Genomic DNA, 12,450 nt, shown 5'->3' with positions numbered 1-12,450 from the left:
CCACTGGGGATCGAGCCTGCAACCTGGACACGTGCCCTGACTGGGAATTGAACCATGACCTCCTGGTTCATAGGTCAATGCTCAACCACTGAGCCACACCAATCGGTTGGTTTGAATGTTTCTTACATTAACAAATATATATTTGTTAAATGAACATAGAACCTATTTTCTAGTGTGGTTGTGAAGATTAGGTGAGATAAAACATAAGTGCACAATAAACATAAGCTAATGGAGATGGCCTTTGTGCTACATTTCACAAGTTTGATGTACTTGCTTAATAAGAAAGTATATAGTATTGAGGAGACCGAAGCTAGGTAATAGGGGTGGGACCATGGGGGTGGAGCTAATAGAATCAGGGAACCCAATTGGGTGAAATTACTAGGACAACCCAACTGGGAGAGGAAGGAAGGACACGTGTGGGAGACATGAACTTTACAATGTATGGATATTGCCAAGGCAGGCAGCTTGCAGATAACCAATCACAAGGTAGTAAAGCATAAAAACCAATCCCAAGGATGTTGCTAAGACAAAATTATTTGAAAAGACCAATCAGGAACTAGTAAGGCTGGTTCGGATGGGCCTTTGGATGCCAGCAATCATGTCACCCAAGTAGGATTCGGAGGTAAGCCCAGGACGAGCTGCCACTGCCTACTGCTCTCCAAGTAGCAAACTTGGGGTGACCGAAGCCAAGGCAATGGCTCCTCTTCCCCATGGAACCCTCCTGGGTTTCAGCACCAAATGTTAGGGTCACCGAAGGAGGAACACACAGGGCCAAAGTGGTAAGGGAGTATAAAGTTATTAGGTCATTTGGATACCAGATGGGCTGAGCCAGCACCCCAGGACAGGGAGTCAGAGGCTTTAAAGGATTCTAGGCGGGCCTTTTCTGGGTGGAGAATTCTCTGGGTGGGTCTGGATCCTGGGAAGGTCCGGAGGGGAAATGGTCTTAGCAAGTGGAATGTGGTCTTAGCAAAAGGGAATGTCGGTTGTGAAGTGGTCTAAAGGTCAGTTTCTAAGGGAGAGGTATCGATTCAATTATTCGATCAGACCTAACAAACTTCTCTCAGGAATATATCCAGGAGTGGAACTATTGGGTTATAGTGTACGTATATACTCAGCTTTAGTAGATCCTGCCAAACTGTTTTCCACAGCAATTGCACCAGTTTATTCTGGTCCCATCTGTATAGGAGAGTTCCAGTTGCTCTACATCCTTATCAATATTTTTTGTATTATGATATTTTTTGTACTTTTTATCTTGATCATTCTGGTGAATGTGTATAGGCTCTCATTGTGTATTTAATTTATGGCTAATAGATGTGAATCAGTTTATGAGCCATTAGATATCCTCCTTTTAAAATGTTTGTTCAAGTCTTTGGCCCATTTTACATTGGGTTGCCTTGTCTTTCTCTTATTGATTTGTAGAAGTTCTTTATATATTCTGGATACTTGTCCTTTGTTGGATATCTGTGCTGCAAATGTTGTCTCCCTCTCTGGGGATAGCCTTTTCATTCATCTGTAGTATATTTTTTGATAAGCAGTATTTTAAATTTTGATATAGTGCAATTTATAAGGTTTTCTCCTTCATGGTTGGCATTTTGGGATTTTTATTTAAATATTTTTCTCCTTCAAGCTCATGAAGATGTTCTTCTGTTTTCTTCCAAAGACTTTATTGTTTTACCTCTCATATTAGATCTAAACTCATCTAGAATTGTTTTATTATGTGGCCTGAGATTGGGATTAAGATTCTTTTATTTTCTTTAGAGATATCTGACTAGCACAGTATCATTTATTAAAAATACTAGAGGCCCAGTGCATGAATTCGAGGACAGTGGGGGCCAGTTGGCCTGCCCCCGATCAGGGTGGTGGGGAATGATTGGGGGTGGAGCCGGTGGGGGGAGGGGCTGTGGGTGGTTGGACGGCTGGCCCTGCCCCCTGGTCCAACTCCCCGTCAAACTCCCGGTTGAGGGGACACTTTGCATATTAGCCTTTTATTACATAGGTTTATACTTTCTGCCTGGCTGGTATGGTTCAGTGGCCGAGCATCAACCTATGAACCAGGAGGTCATGGTTCAATTCCCAGTCAGGGCACATGCCCCAGTTGTGCTCTCAATCCCCAGTGTGGGGCATGCAGGAGGCAGCCAATCAATGATTCTCTCTCATTATTGATGTTTCTACCTCTCTCTCCCTTTTGTCTCTGAAATCAATAAAAATATATTAAAAAATATACTTCCCCCCATTGCTTTTTATCTGGTGTGGACCTGTTTCTGAAGTTTCTATTTGGTTCCATTGGCCCTTTAGCACCATTTTTATTTTTTTATTTTTTTTAAAATATATTTTATTGATTTTTTACAGAGAGGAAGGGAGAGAGATAGAGAGTTAGAAACATCGATGAGAGAGAAACATCGATCAGCCGCCTCCTGCACATCTCCTACTGGGGATGTGCCCGCAACCCAGGTACATGCCCTTGACCGGAATCGAACCTGGGACCTTTCAGTCCGCAGGCCAATGCTCTATCCACTGAGCCAAACCGGTTTCGGCCCTTTAGCACCATTTTTAATGGCTGTATACTATTTCATGGTCTGGAAGTGCCATAACTTACTCAACCAATCCCCAAATGCTAGGCATTTAGATTTCCTTTAATTTGAATGTATTTTCTAAGATCTATCTTCCTATTCCAAAAATAGTATCTTCTATTTCATCATTGAGTCTCATACCCTTCTCTCCAGTTGTGTATGTTGTACATTTTTGAAAACTATAACTGCTGTAGAATAAAAGGGAGTGAGGGCTCTTTTCTGCGGGCTGCAAATGGTAGCTGCCACCCAATTGAAAAAAAATTATTTATTTATGAGAGAGAGAGAGAGAGAACATGATTTGTTGTTCCACTTATATATTATGCATTCCTTGGTTGATTCTTTTTTTTTTTTTTTTTCCTTGGTTGATTCTTGTATGTGCCCTGACTGGGGATCAAGTCCACAACCTTGGTGTATGGGGACGATGCTCTGATCAACAGAGCTCCCTGGCCAGGGCGAAGGGCTTTCAAGAGTCAGAGTTTCTGGGGCTGTTGGCAGAGTCACTCTCCTGCATGTGAAGAATTATTTCCAGTTCCAGTATTGATTCTGGAACGTGAAGAGCAGCAATGACACTGTATACACATCTATGAGGGAAGGGAGGCTGATGAGCACTTCTTATCCTGACAAAATCTTCTTTCTACTCCATCTCCTGAGGTTTCCACACATTTCCACATCCCCTTGTTTCCACACATTTCCTTTTTTCCTCGACCCCTGGACCTCCTTCTCCTTCTCCTTCTCCTTCTCCTTCTCCTTCTCCTTCTCCTTCTCCTTCTTTCTTCTTATATTTTTATTGATTTCAGAGAGAAAGGGAGAGGGAGATAGAAACATCAGTGATGAGAGAGAATCATCGATGGGCTGCCTCCTGAACACCCTATTCTGGGGATCCAGCCACAACCTGGGCATGTGGCCTGACCCGCAAACAAACTGTGACCTCCTGGTTCATAGGTCGACGATCAACCACTGAGTCACGACAGCTGGGCCTGGACCCTACTCTTAAATTGGGAAGTAACGCAAGTTTCAAGCAACCTGTCCAAGTGAAGATATTCAGGGTAACGTTCACAAGAAAAAATCCAGAAATGTTTATTTTGTCAAGACAAACTTAAAACTCCCAGCAGAAATGATCTGGTCTAGTGAATTGCTTCCTTTTTTTTTTTTTTTTTTTTTTAAAATATGTGTTGCCAAAACCGGTTTGGCTCAGTGGATAGAGCGTCGGCCTGCGGACTGAAAGGTCCCAGGTTCAATTCCGGTCAAGGGCATGTACCTGGGTTGCGGGCATATCCCCAGTAGGAGATGTGCAGGAGGCAGCTGATTGATGTTTCTCTCTCATCGATGTTTCTAACTCTCTATATCTCTCCCTTCCTCTCTGTAAAAAATCAATAAAATATATTTAAAAAAATATGTGTTTATTGATTTTTAGAGAGAGAGAGGAAAGAAGAGGGAGAGAGAGACAGAAACATCAATGATGAGAGAGAATCATTGATTGGCTGCCTCCTGCACACCCACACTGGGGATCAAGCCCACAACCCACTTCCGGCCAACAGGACAGCCTGCTCAGGCTAGAGCGAAGGCAAGAGTTAGGAGGCCATGGGCAGGTCAGCCTGTCTATGGCTTCGGGGCTGAGGAAGTTTTGGTCCCAGCTGTGGATGAGTGTGCTCTTCCAGCCTTCCTCCCACCTCGCCTAGGAAGAGCCGGTCAGAGCCAAGAGCCACACAGATGTTCACCATGAATGAGCAGCAGCAAGGGAAAGGCGCGGGAAGGTGGAGAGAGCTGATCTGGTCGAGACCACGATGGGAGGGAGCAGCAAGAGAAACCAGGGAAAGGACTGGTGGAGTGAGTGACTGTCAGGTTTGCTTTCTCCTAATTAATGTGTTTCCTTACGAACCCCCTGCTGATTCCCAGCTGGCGGGAGAAACCATAACAACATGTGGCCGGCCCTGACTGGGCCGGAGCTGAGGCTGCGAGCCTCCCAACAAGAGTCTGGTTTCATTTTCAGCCTCTGCCCCTCCTCCCCAACTGGCTTTGTGCATTTGAGGAAGAGACAGGACCTCAATGGGGAGAGAAGGCGGTGTTGGGACAACCAGGACTGCTTGTTTTGGGCTTCCTGGTTGCTCACCTTGGTTTCCCATGACCTTTAAAAAAGGGCAGTTTCTGCTTGTTTGGGCTGCTGCTTCCAGACAGGTCTGAATGGGGCTGGGTGAGGAGGCCTTGGACGACGAACCCCTGCTCCGTGGTGGCCTCTCGGCAGGTGTGCCCTGTTTGAGCAATGGGCCTGGAACAATCGTGGTGTGTCTGCAGGCCTTGCTCATTCCTTGCTTTTCATCGATTTTTCCGAGTTGCTTCTTTTCCTCACTAAGGGCTGTAATTCTCTCCAAGCTATTCATCTCATCGCCTTTGTTCATTGATTCATTTCACCTGCCGGTATCCATTGAGCAGCTACTATGTGCCTTTTGTAAACAAATGATTGCATGTAAGGGGCGTGTGTGGGGAAGCTCTCCAGGGGCGAGAGCTCTTGTCTGACAAAGAAGCATTTTGTAAGCTAGGTGATGGCTCAGGATGTCTGCTTTCTCCCACCCACTCCCCATCCCTGCCCTGTTTAAAAAGAAACATTTTTTTTTTTTAGAAAGTATTTTATTTTATTTTTTTTAAATATATTTTATTGACTTTTTACAGAGAGGAAGGGAGAGAGATAGAGAGTCAGAAACATCGATGAGAGAGAAACATCGACAGCCGCGGCCTGCACACCCCCCACTGGGGATGTGCCCGCAACCCAGGTACATGCCCTTGACCGGAATCGAACCTGGGACTTTTCAGTCCACAGGCCGACGCTCTATCCACTGAGCCAAACCGGTTTCGGCAAAAAGAAACATTTTTAAGTAGTAAAAGAAACACATGCAGAAGAAGCACACAAAGACTGAATGACCCATATAACAGATTAATTGTAAAACAAAACCGACTCATTTCTATACTGGATCGCGAGGGACCATGTTGTTGGGAAGGGGGTAGGGAATACAAAAACGGGTGAAACTGGTGAGAGGCAGTTCTAGGGACCTTCAGAACCTAAAACCTTTCCGGAAACTGCAGCCAGAGGAAAGAGGCCGCGAACGAAACTGCTGGAGGGGAGGAAGCCTGTAGGGCCCGCTGTGTGCATTCCCTGGGCTTTTCCAGACCCCTCTCCAAGTGAGTGCACCCCGGTCGGGACCCCCAGCGCTTGGCTGGCATTCGCCTCACCCCCAGCTGCAGCCTGTGGCTGGAGCCAGTGAGAACTGCTCAACTCAGTTTCCTCCCAAACTAAGCGAGCCCTGCAGCCGGGGGCCGGATGCCCTTCCTGAAAGGGTCTCCATGTCCCCGTCAGGCTGAGGAACTCATCACATTTATTCCTCCCGGTGCCTGAATTCAGTTCTTGCATCAGGAGGAGATTTTAACCATTTAGAGCACTTTTGAACTGTCGGCACATTTCTGCTAATGGGTACCAAATGGCACCCTAGGCAGATGCTGTCCACAGTACGCACAGGGGGACACACAGAACAAAAGGAGAGTGCTGCAGGCTGAAGGCCAGCTCCGCTCTACCCAACAGGCACCTGAAGGCAGAGAGCTTTCCGGGTCTGCGTTTCTTCACCTGTGAGGGGTCCTGTCTGGTTCTAGAATTCTGATTCCATAAACACTCCCCGAATGATGGAGGTCGGTCTTCAGCATCCTCCCCCACTTCTGCTCTCCCCTTCTAGCCGTTCAATCCCAAATCCATAGCAACACTTGTCTGAGCTCCAATCTCTGACGGTCTACAGAAATTTCTATGTGGTTCTCCCGAAGGAGCTTAAATATGCACCGTGTCTAAGTAAGACCACCACCTTCCTGATAAAAGTCATCAATACAACCCCTCTCTTTCTGTTACTCAGGGGTGCCATTGGCTGCCCCTCCTGCATCTAATTGCCGAGGTGTCATTGTTAGGGTCACCGAAGGAGGTACCCATGAGGCAAAAACTGGTAAGGGGGTATAAATTTATTAGGTCATCTGGATACCAGATGGGCTGAGCCCCCAAATGGTGCCGGCCCCCAGGGCCTGGGAGGCAGAGGTTTTAAAGGACTCTAGAAGGGCTTTTCCTGGGCGGAGAATTCTCTGGGCGGTCCAGATCCTGGGAAGGTCCGGAGGGAATGGTCTTAGTGGAATGTGGTCCAAGCTACAGGGAATGTCGGTTGTGAAATGGTCTAAAGGTCAATTCCCAGGGGAGGGGGAATCAAATCAATTATTTGGTCAGACCTAACATTCATTCATAAATGTCACAGATTTCAAAGTGACCTCATGACTTCCTTCCCTTCCTTACCATTTCAGTGACCACCGACTTCCACTATGCCAACTTCCCCATTGCCTTCAGTCTCTCCATCTCCAAGCTACTCTGCTGTCTCTAATTTTTCCAAGCCCCTGGTCGCTTTCCTGCCCAATGGCATCTCATCTCCCAGAGCTGGCCTCTGACTCTGCCTTCTGAAGACACTCCTAATGGACTCAAGTCAGAGGCTGCTGACGGAGAAGACTGAAGTCCTAACGCCACAGCCTTCCATGCTGTGGCACCCCTCACCTTTCCCACTTGTCTCTCCTTTTTACACACAGATTCTCAAAACCTACCCCATGATTACCTTCCTCCCCTCCGTTGCTCCCACCGTGTTCTTCTTCAGGGATGTCCTCCCTCCTCCCCTAACCAAAGCCCTCCCTCCTTCCAGGGTCTGGCCCCCTTCTCCTTAGTCTGAACCTCCTCCATCTGACGTTTCTGCACATTCTCTCTCTCCTTCCTGCCACTCGATGCTATTCTGCTCCTGTCCCTGGCTGTGTAGAATAGGACTGCATGCTGGTCACATTTGCCAGGACTCTCGAGTGGTGACAGCCACCCAGCTTGCAGAAGGACACTTGCCATCTCTTAGATCTAACCTAGGATGCGCAGGGTTCCAGGGGGCCTTGGGGCAACTGGAGCCAGAGACTCAGGAAACAGGAGGCTCTTCCTCTCCTCTCGTTTCTGTTTCCCTCTGGCTTTTTGCTGTATTCACTCGGTGCTTTCTCTCTCCATGAGGCTGCCAGCGATCCCAGCTTTGAGACAAGAATAGCGATACTAAGATGGGCAGGCCCCCGGGGAGTGATAGAGAGAAGTTCCAGGAAAGGCAGAGGAGTTTCCCCAAAGAAGGGAAGTGCTGTTTCAAGAAAAGGGGAAAGTGCTGGGCAGAAAAATTAACGAAAATGGTCATACCCTGTGTCAGCTAGGCGTCGGGTCAGCTGCGCATGACAGGAAGCCCCCAAAAGCTGTGATGTAAATAAGATGGCAAGGGACTCTGGAGGCAGTCAGAGACCCAGGCTCCTTCCAGCGTTTTGCTCTGCCACCTTCTAGTCCAGTGGTTCTCAACCTTCTGGCCCTTTAAATACAGTTCCTCATGTGTGACCCAACCATAAAATTATTTTCGTTGCTACTTCATAACTGTAATGTTGCTACTGTTATGAATTGTCATGTAAATATCTGATATGCAGGATGGTCTTAGGCGACCCCTGTGAAAGGGTCATTCGACCGCCAAAGGGGTCACGACCCACAGGTTGAGAAACACTGGCTTACGCGGTCATCTGTTAAGGACGCCTCCTGGAAGTTGTACATACTTTAACGTATATCCCTTATATTGCCAGGACTTAGTTATATAGCTATGCCTCACTGTAAGGGCTCCTGGGAAATGTCTTCATTCTGGACAGTCACGAGCAAAGCTAAAGATCAGAGGTGCTACTTATTACACACTAAGGTGACGGGGACAATGGATGTAGGGCCATTAGCAGCTTGTGCCATGATTCACGAGATGCTTTGAGGGGACATTTGTGCATTTCCCTGAAGATGGGGGACACACTGCTATGCAAGGTGACCTGCCCCATTTTTGGGTAGCCCAAACCTGCCCCTCTGTGACTTCTATATGCTGGTCCTTGCTCTACCTTCTAACCCTCTTCTGTACTGTGGCATTTAGGTTATTGGAAGACAACATGGGCACCCAAGTCTGTTTTGGTCCAATCATCCTTACCTTCTGTTTTTGTCTCCTAAGTTCCTGCCCTGGTGGGCAGCTGGCCCCATGCCCCCGAAGTTTTGTGACCAATATAGGGTATATTTGGGCATTGGCACCCCCATTCCAACAGTGCACATCTGTGAATGTGGCCGTGAGAGGGAGAAAATGTGCCATTTCAGGCCTGATGGTCCTGTTGTCAGTGAGCCTCCCGCTTATCCTCAGGTAGACATTACGGTGCCAAAGCCCTCACATTTGATGATCTGCTCCCTGGCAGACCCACCCCAAAGCGTCCATGACGGTTGCCATCTTGCTCTCGTGGATTTGCTTTCTCTTCTAACTTCTGCCATGGTCAGGGGCCGCATCCTTTCCATCTTCCATGTTCCCAGGGGGCTGTTTATTTGTTGCCCTCCTTGGTGTAAGTTCATTTCCCTACGTGAGGTGCAAGGCCTCTCAGAGCAATGGGGAGCACCCTGGCCTGGAAATAGGATGCAGTTAGGGTTCCTGAGAAGTGGGCTCTGAGACAGAGGGGCGCAGGTGGTGGGTGTTGCAGGGAGTGCTCGCTCTTAGGACCGACGTCTGCCAGAGGGAAGGCGAGGGAAGGGAAGGGAGAGAGGGAAGGGCCCGGCTGCAGTGGGTCCCAGTGGCATTTCCCTGCCTCCTGCAGTGAGTTCTGAAGTTGGGATGATTCTTTGGGGTTGTCTCAAGTGGGGACAAAAGAGCCACCTAAAAAAATATTTTCATTGATTTCAAAGAGGAAGGGAGAGGGAGAGAGAGATGGAAACATCAATGATGAGAGAGAATCGTTGACCAGCTGCCTCCTGCATGCTCCCTAATGGCGAGGGAGCCCACAACCTGGGCATGTGCCCTGACTGTGACCTCCTGGTTCATAGATTGACGCTCGACCACTGAGCCACGCCGGCTGGGCAAGAGAGCCACTTTTTTATATCCCCGTGACATTCAGCCAATGGACGCAGGCAGATCGCCCCGTTTTCAGTGTCCACAGGGGTTGGCAGCTCGGAGCTTTCTGTCTGCAGTGCTCTCAGTAACTGGAAAAAGAAGTCCTTTATGCCCGAAACGAGCTCTGAACAGTGCGTCATGGCGTCCAGCACGGAGTGGAGGACATGGGGGCTCTAGAGTTGCCACTGACCAGCTGGCTCCGTCTGGGCCAGTCCGGTCACCTGGCTGGGCCTCAGTTTCTCTTATAAAATATGATGTCTGGGGAGTCTCCAGGTGAGATGGGCGGAGGGTGGGCCATGATCTGGCAGTCAGATGTGGAAGGCGCTCTGCTAAAAGGCTTGATATGAGTCCAGAGGTGATCCCCAGGTTCCCCCATAACCCCCAGCCTCTCCGGGCTGCTGTGGGTGTTGTCGGAGGGCCAGGAGATCACTTGGGTCCCCGGTCAGGGATGGCATCTGGGTGAGAGGGCGGCTACCTTAGAGGCCTGTCAGCAGGGACCCTGGCAGCTCTATTATTTGGATGATTTTCCTGAGAGTCCTAGAAAGGCCAGTGGGGGGCAAAAGCCACAGAGTCTTGTAGGTGACTGAACTTTTGTGACCCCTCCCCCCAAATTTACATGTTGGAGCTCTAAACACCAAGGTATTAGGAGATGGGGCCTTTGGGAGGTGATTAGGTTTAGATGAGTTATGAGGGTGGAGCCCCAATAATGAGATTAATGCCCTAATAGGAAGAGGAAGAGCCACCAGAACTCCTCTCTCTACCTCGCGAGGATACAGTAAGAATGGGGCCGCCTGTAAGTCAGGAAGTGGTCCCTCTGCAAGAACCTAATCTGTTGGCACCTTGATCTTAGACTGCCCAGCCTCCAGAACCTGAGAACTCCAGCAGCCTGAAACGACGAAGACAGTGGTAGTGGGAGAGGGAGGAAGGAGACCTGGGGAGCCACTGCTGGTGAGTGGAGTCAGGAGTCCTGGGTCTTAGTGCTGAGTCTACCTCTGAGTCTACCCTGGGGCCTGGCCTGGACTGCTGTGGACTCCAGTGACCTCACCTGAGAGGGGAAGGTTGGGCTGGGAGTCTCCGAGGTCATCTCTAACTGTATGTTTCCATCACCCTAGATCAGGGGTCCTCAAACTATGGCCCGCGGGCCACATGCAAATACAAATATTGTATTTGTTCCCGTTTTGTTTTTTTACTTCAAAATAAGATATGTGCAGTGTGCATAGGAATTTGTTCATATTTTTTTTTAAACTATAGTCCGGCCCTCCAACGGTCTGAGGGGCAGTGAACTGGCCCCCTGTTTAAAAAGTTTGAGGACCCCTGCCCTAGATCGACAGTACTTTCTTTGCATCTCCATCCTCGGGACTAGGATGGGCAGAAGGGAGAGGCTGGGGGCCAGGGAGGCTAAGCTGCCTCCTCTTTTCCTTCACTCTGTCTACTGGGCCTACAGAAGCCGCTGCAGGCACCTCAGGAAGACTGTCTTGAGGTGGAGGCGAGGAGGGCTGGGGGTTGGAGAGCAGGTAGGGGTGGTGAGAAGACGGCAGGGGCCGGGAAAGGGCAGTCATGACACTCCCTCAATACTGTCCTTCCTGGCTTGTGGCAATTTCTGTGAGGTTTATTGCTGACTGTTTCAGGGCGGATTTATTAAAGTTAAGGGTATCCTATCTAATAAAAGAGAAAAATGGTAATTGGCGTACGACGATACCCTTTTCATTGGCTAATCAGGGCTATATGCAAATTAACTGCCAACTATGATTGGCAGTTAACTGCCAACTAAGATTGGCAGTTAACTGCCAACAAGATGGCGGTTAATTTGCATATGTAGGCACAATGCAGGGAGGCGAAAGGGAAAGCAGGAAGAAGCCCCCTGCCACTGACAGTGATCAGAAACCCAGGGGGGAGCTAAGAGCTGGGGGGCAGGGCAAAGGCGGCCCTGGGGCCGCCTTTGCCCTGCCCCCCAGCCATGATCGGAAAATCAGGAGCCTTTGCCGCACTGGCCAGTGATAGCAGGAAGTAGGGGTGGAGCCAGCGATGGGAGCTGGGCACGGTCAAAGCTGGCAGTCCCAGGAGCTAGGGGTCCCTTGCCTGGGCCTAAAGTGAAGCCCACGATTGTGGGGCCGCTGCAGCTGGGGGTCCCCTGCCCAGGCCTGACACCTCTGCCGGAGGCCTCAGGCCTGGTCAAGGGGCCGATCCGGTGATTGGTGATCGGAGGGTGATGAGGGTCGACTCCTCTGGCAGAGGCATCAGGCCTGGGCGGGGGGCTGAGCCGGGGATTGGGGGGATATGATGGTCCCCTTGCCCAGGCCTGAAGCCTGGGTCAAAGGCGTCAGGCTTGGGCGGGGGGTGGAGCAAGTGATCAGAGGGAGATAGGGGTCCCCTGTCCAAGCCTGACACCTCTGGCAGAGGCGTCAGGCCTGGGCAAGGGGCTGATCAGGCGATCGGAAGGTGATGGGGGTCTACGCCTGAGGACTCCCAGTATGTGAGAGGGGGCAGGCTGGGCTGAGGGACACTCCCCTCCCCACACACACCCAGTGCACGAATTTCGTGCACCGGGCCCCTAGTTAATAATAAAAGAATATAAAGTAGATTTGACCTCACATGGATACTCATGACCATGTGGTATGTGCGTTGTGCACAACTCTGTGTGTGTGTGTGTGTGTGTGTGTGTGTGTGTGTGTGTGAGAAAGAGAGAGAAATTCTGTTATAACTTGATGTTTGGACAAATGGCAACCCCTCCCCGCCCTTTGCTCAGTTTCTGTCTGACCCCTGAGCAGGTTTTCAGTTGTATTTATCGCCACCGGCTCTCAGGCCTTGGAGAGTGAGAACCCTCCACTTGGGAGGAAGTGGACCGGCCTCTCCTCTCATGCCTTTGGGTCCCCTTTCTATCCCATCGGACCTTTCACAGGGACCAGGTG

Source organism: Myotis daubentonii, chromosome 6, assembly GCF_963259705.1.
Source record: "Myotis daubentonii chromosome 6, mMyoDau2.1, whole genome shotgun sequence".
NCBI lineage: Eukaryota > Metazoa > Chordata > Mammalia > Chiroptera > Vespertilionidae > Myotis > Myotis daubentonii.
The sequence above is the reverse complement of the archived record's forward strand: the minus strand, read 5'-3'. Positions refer to the sequence as shown.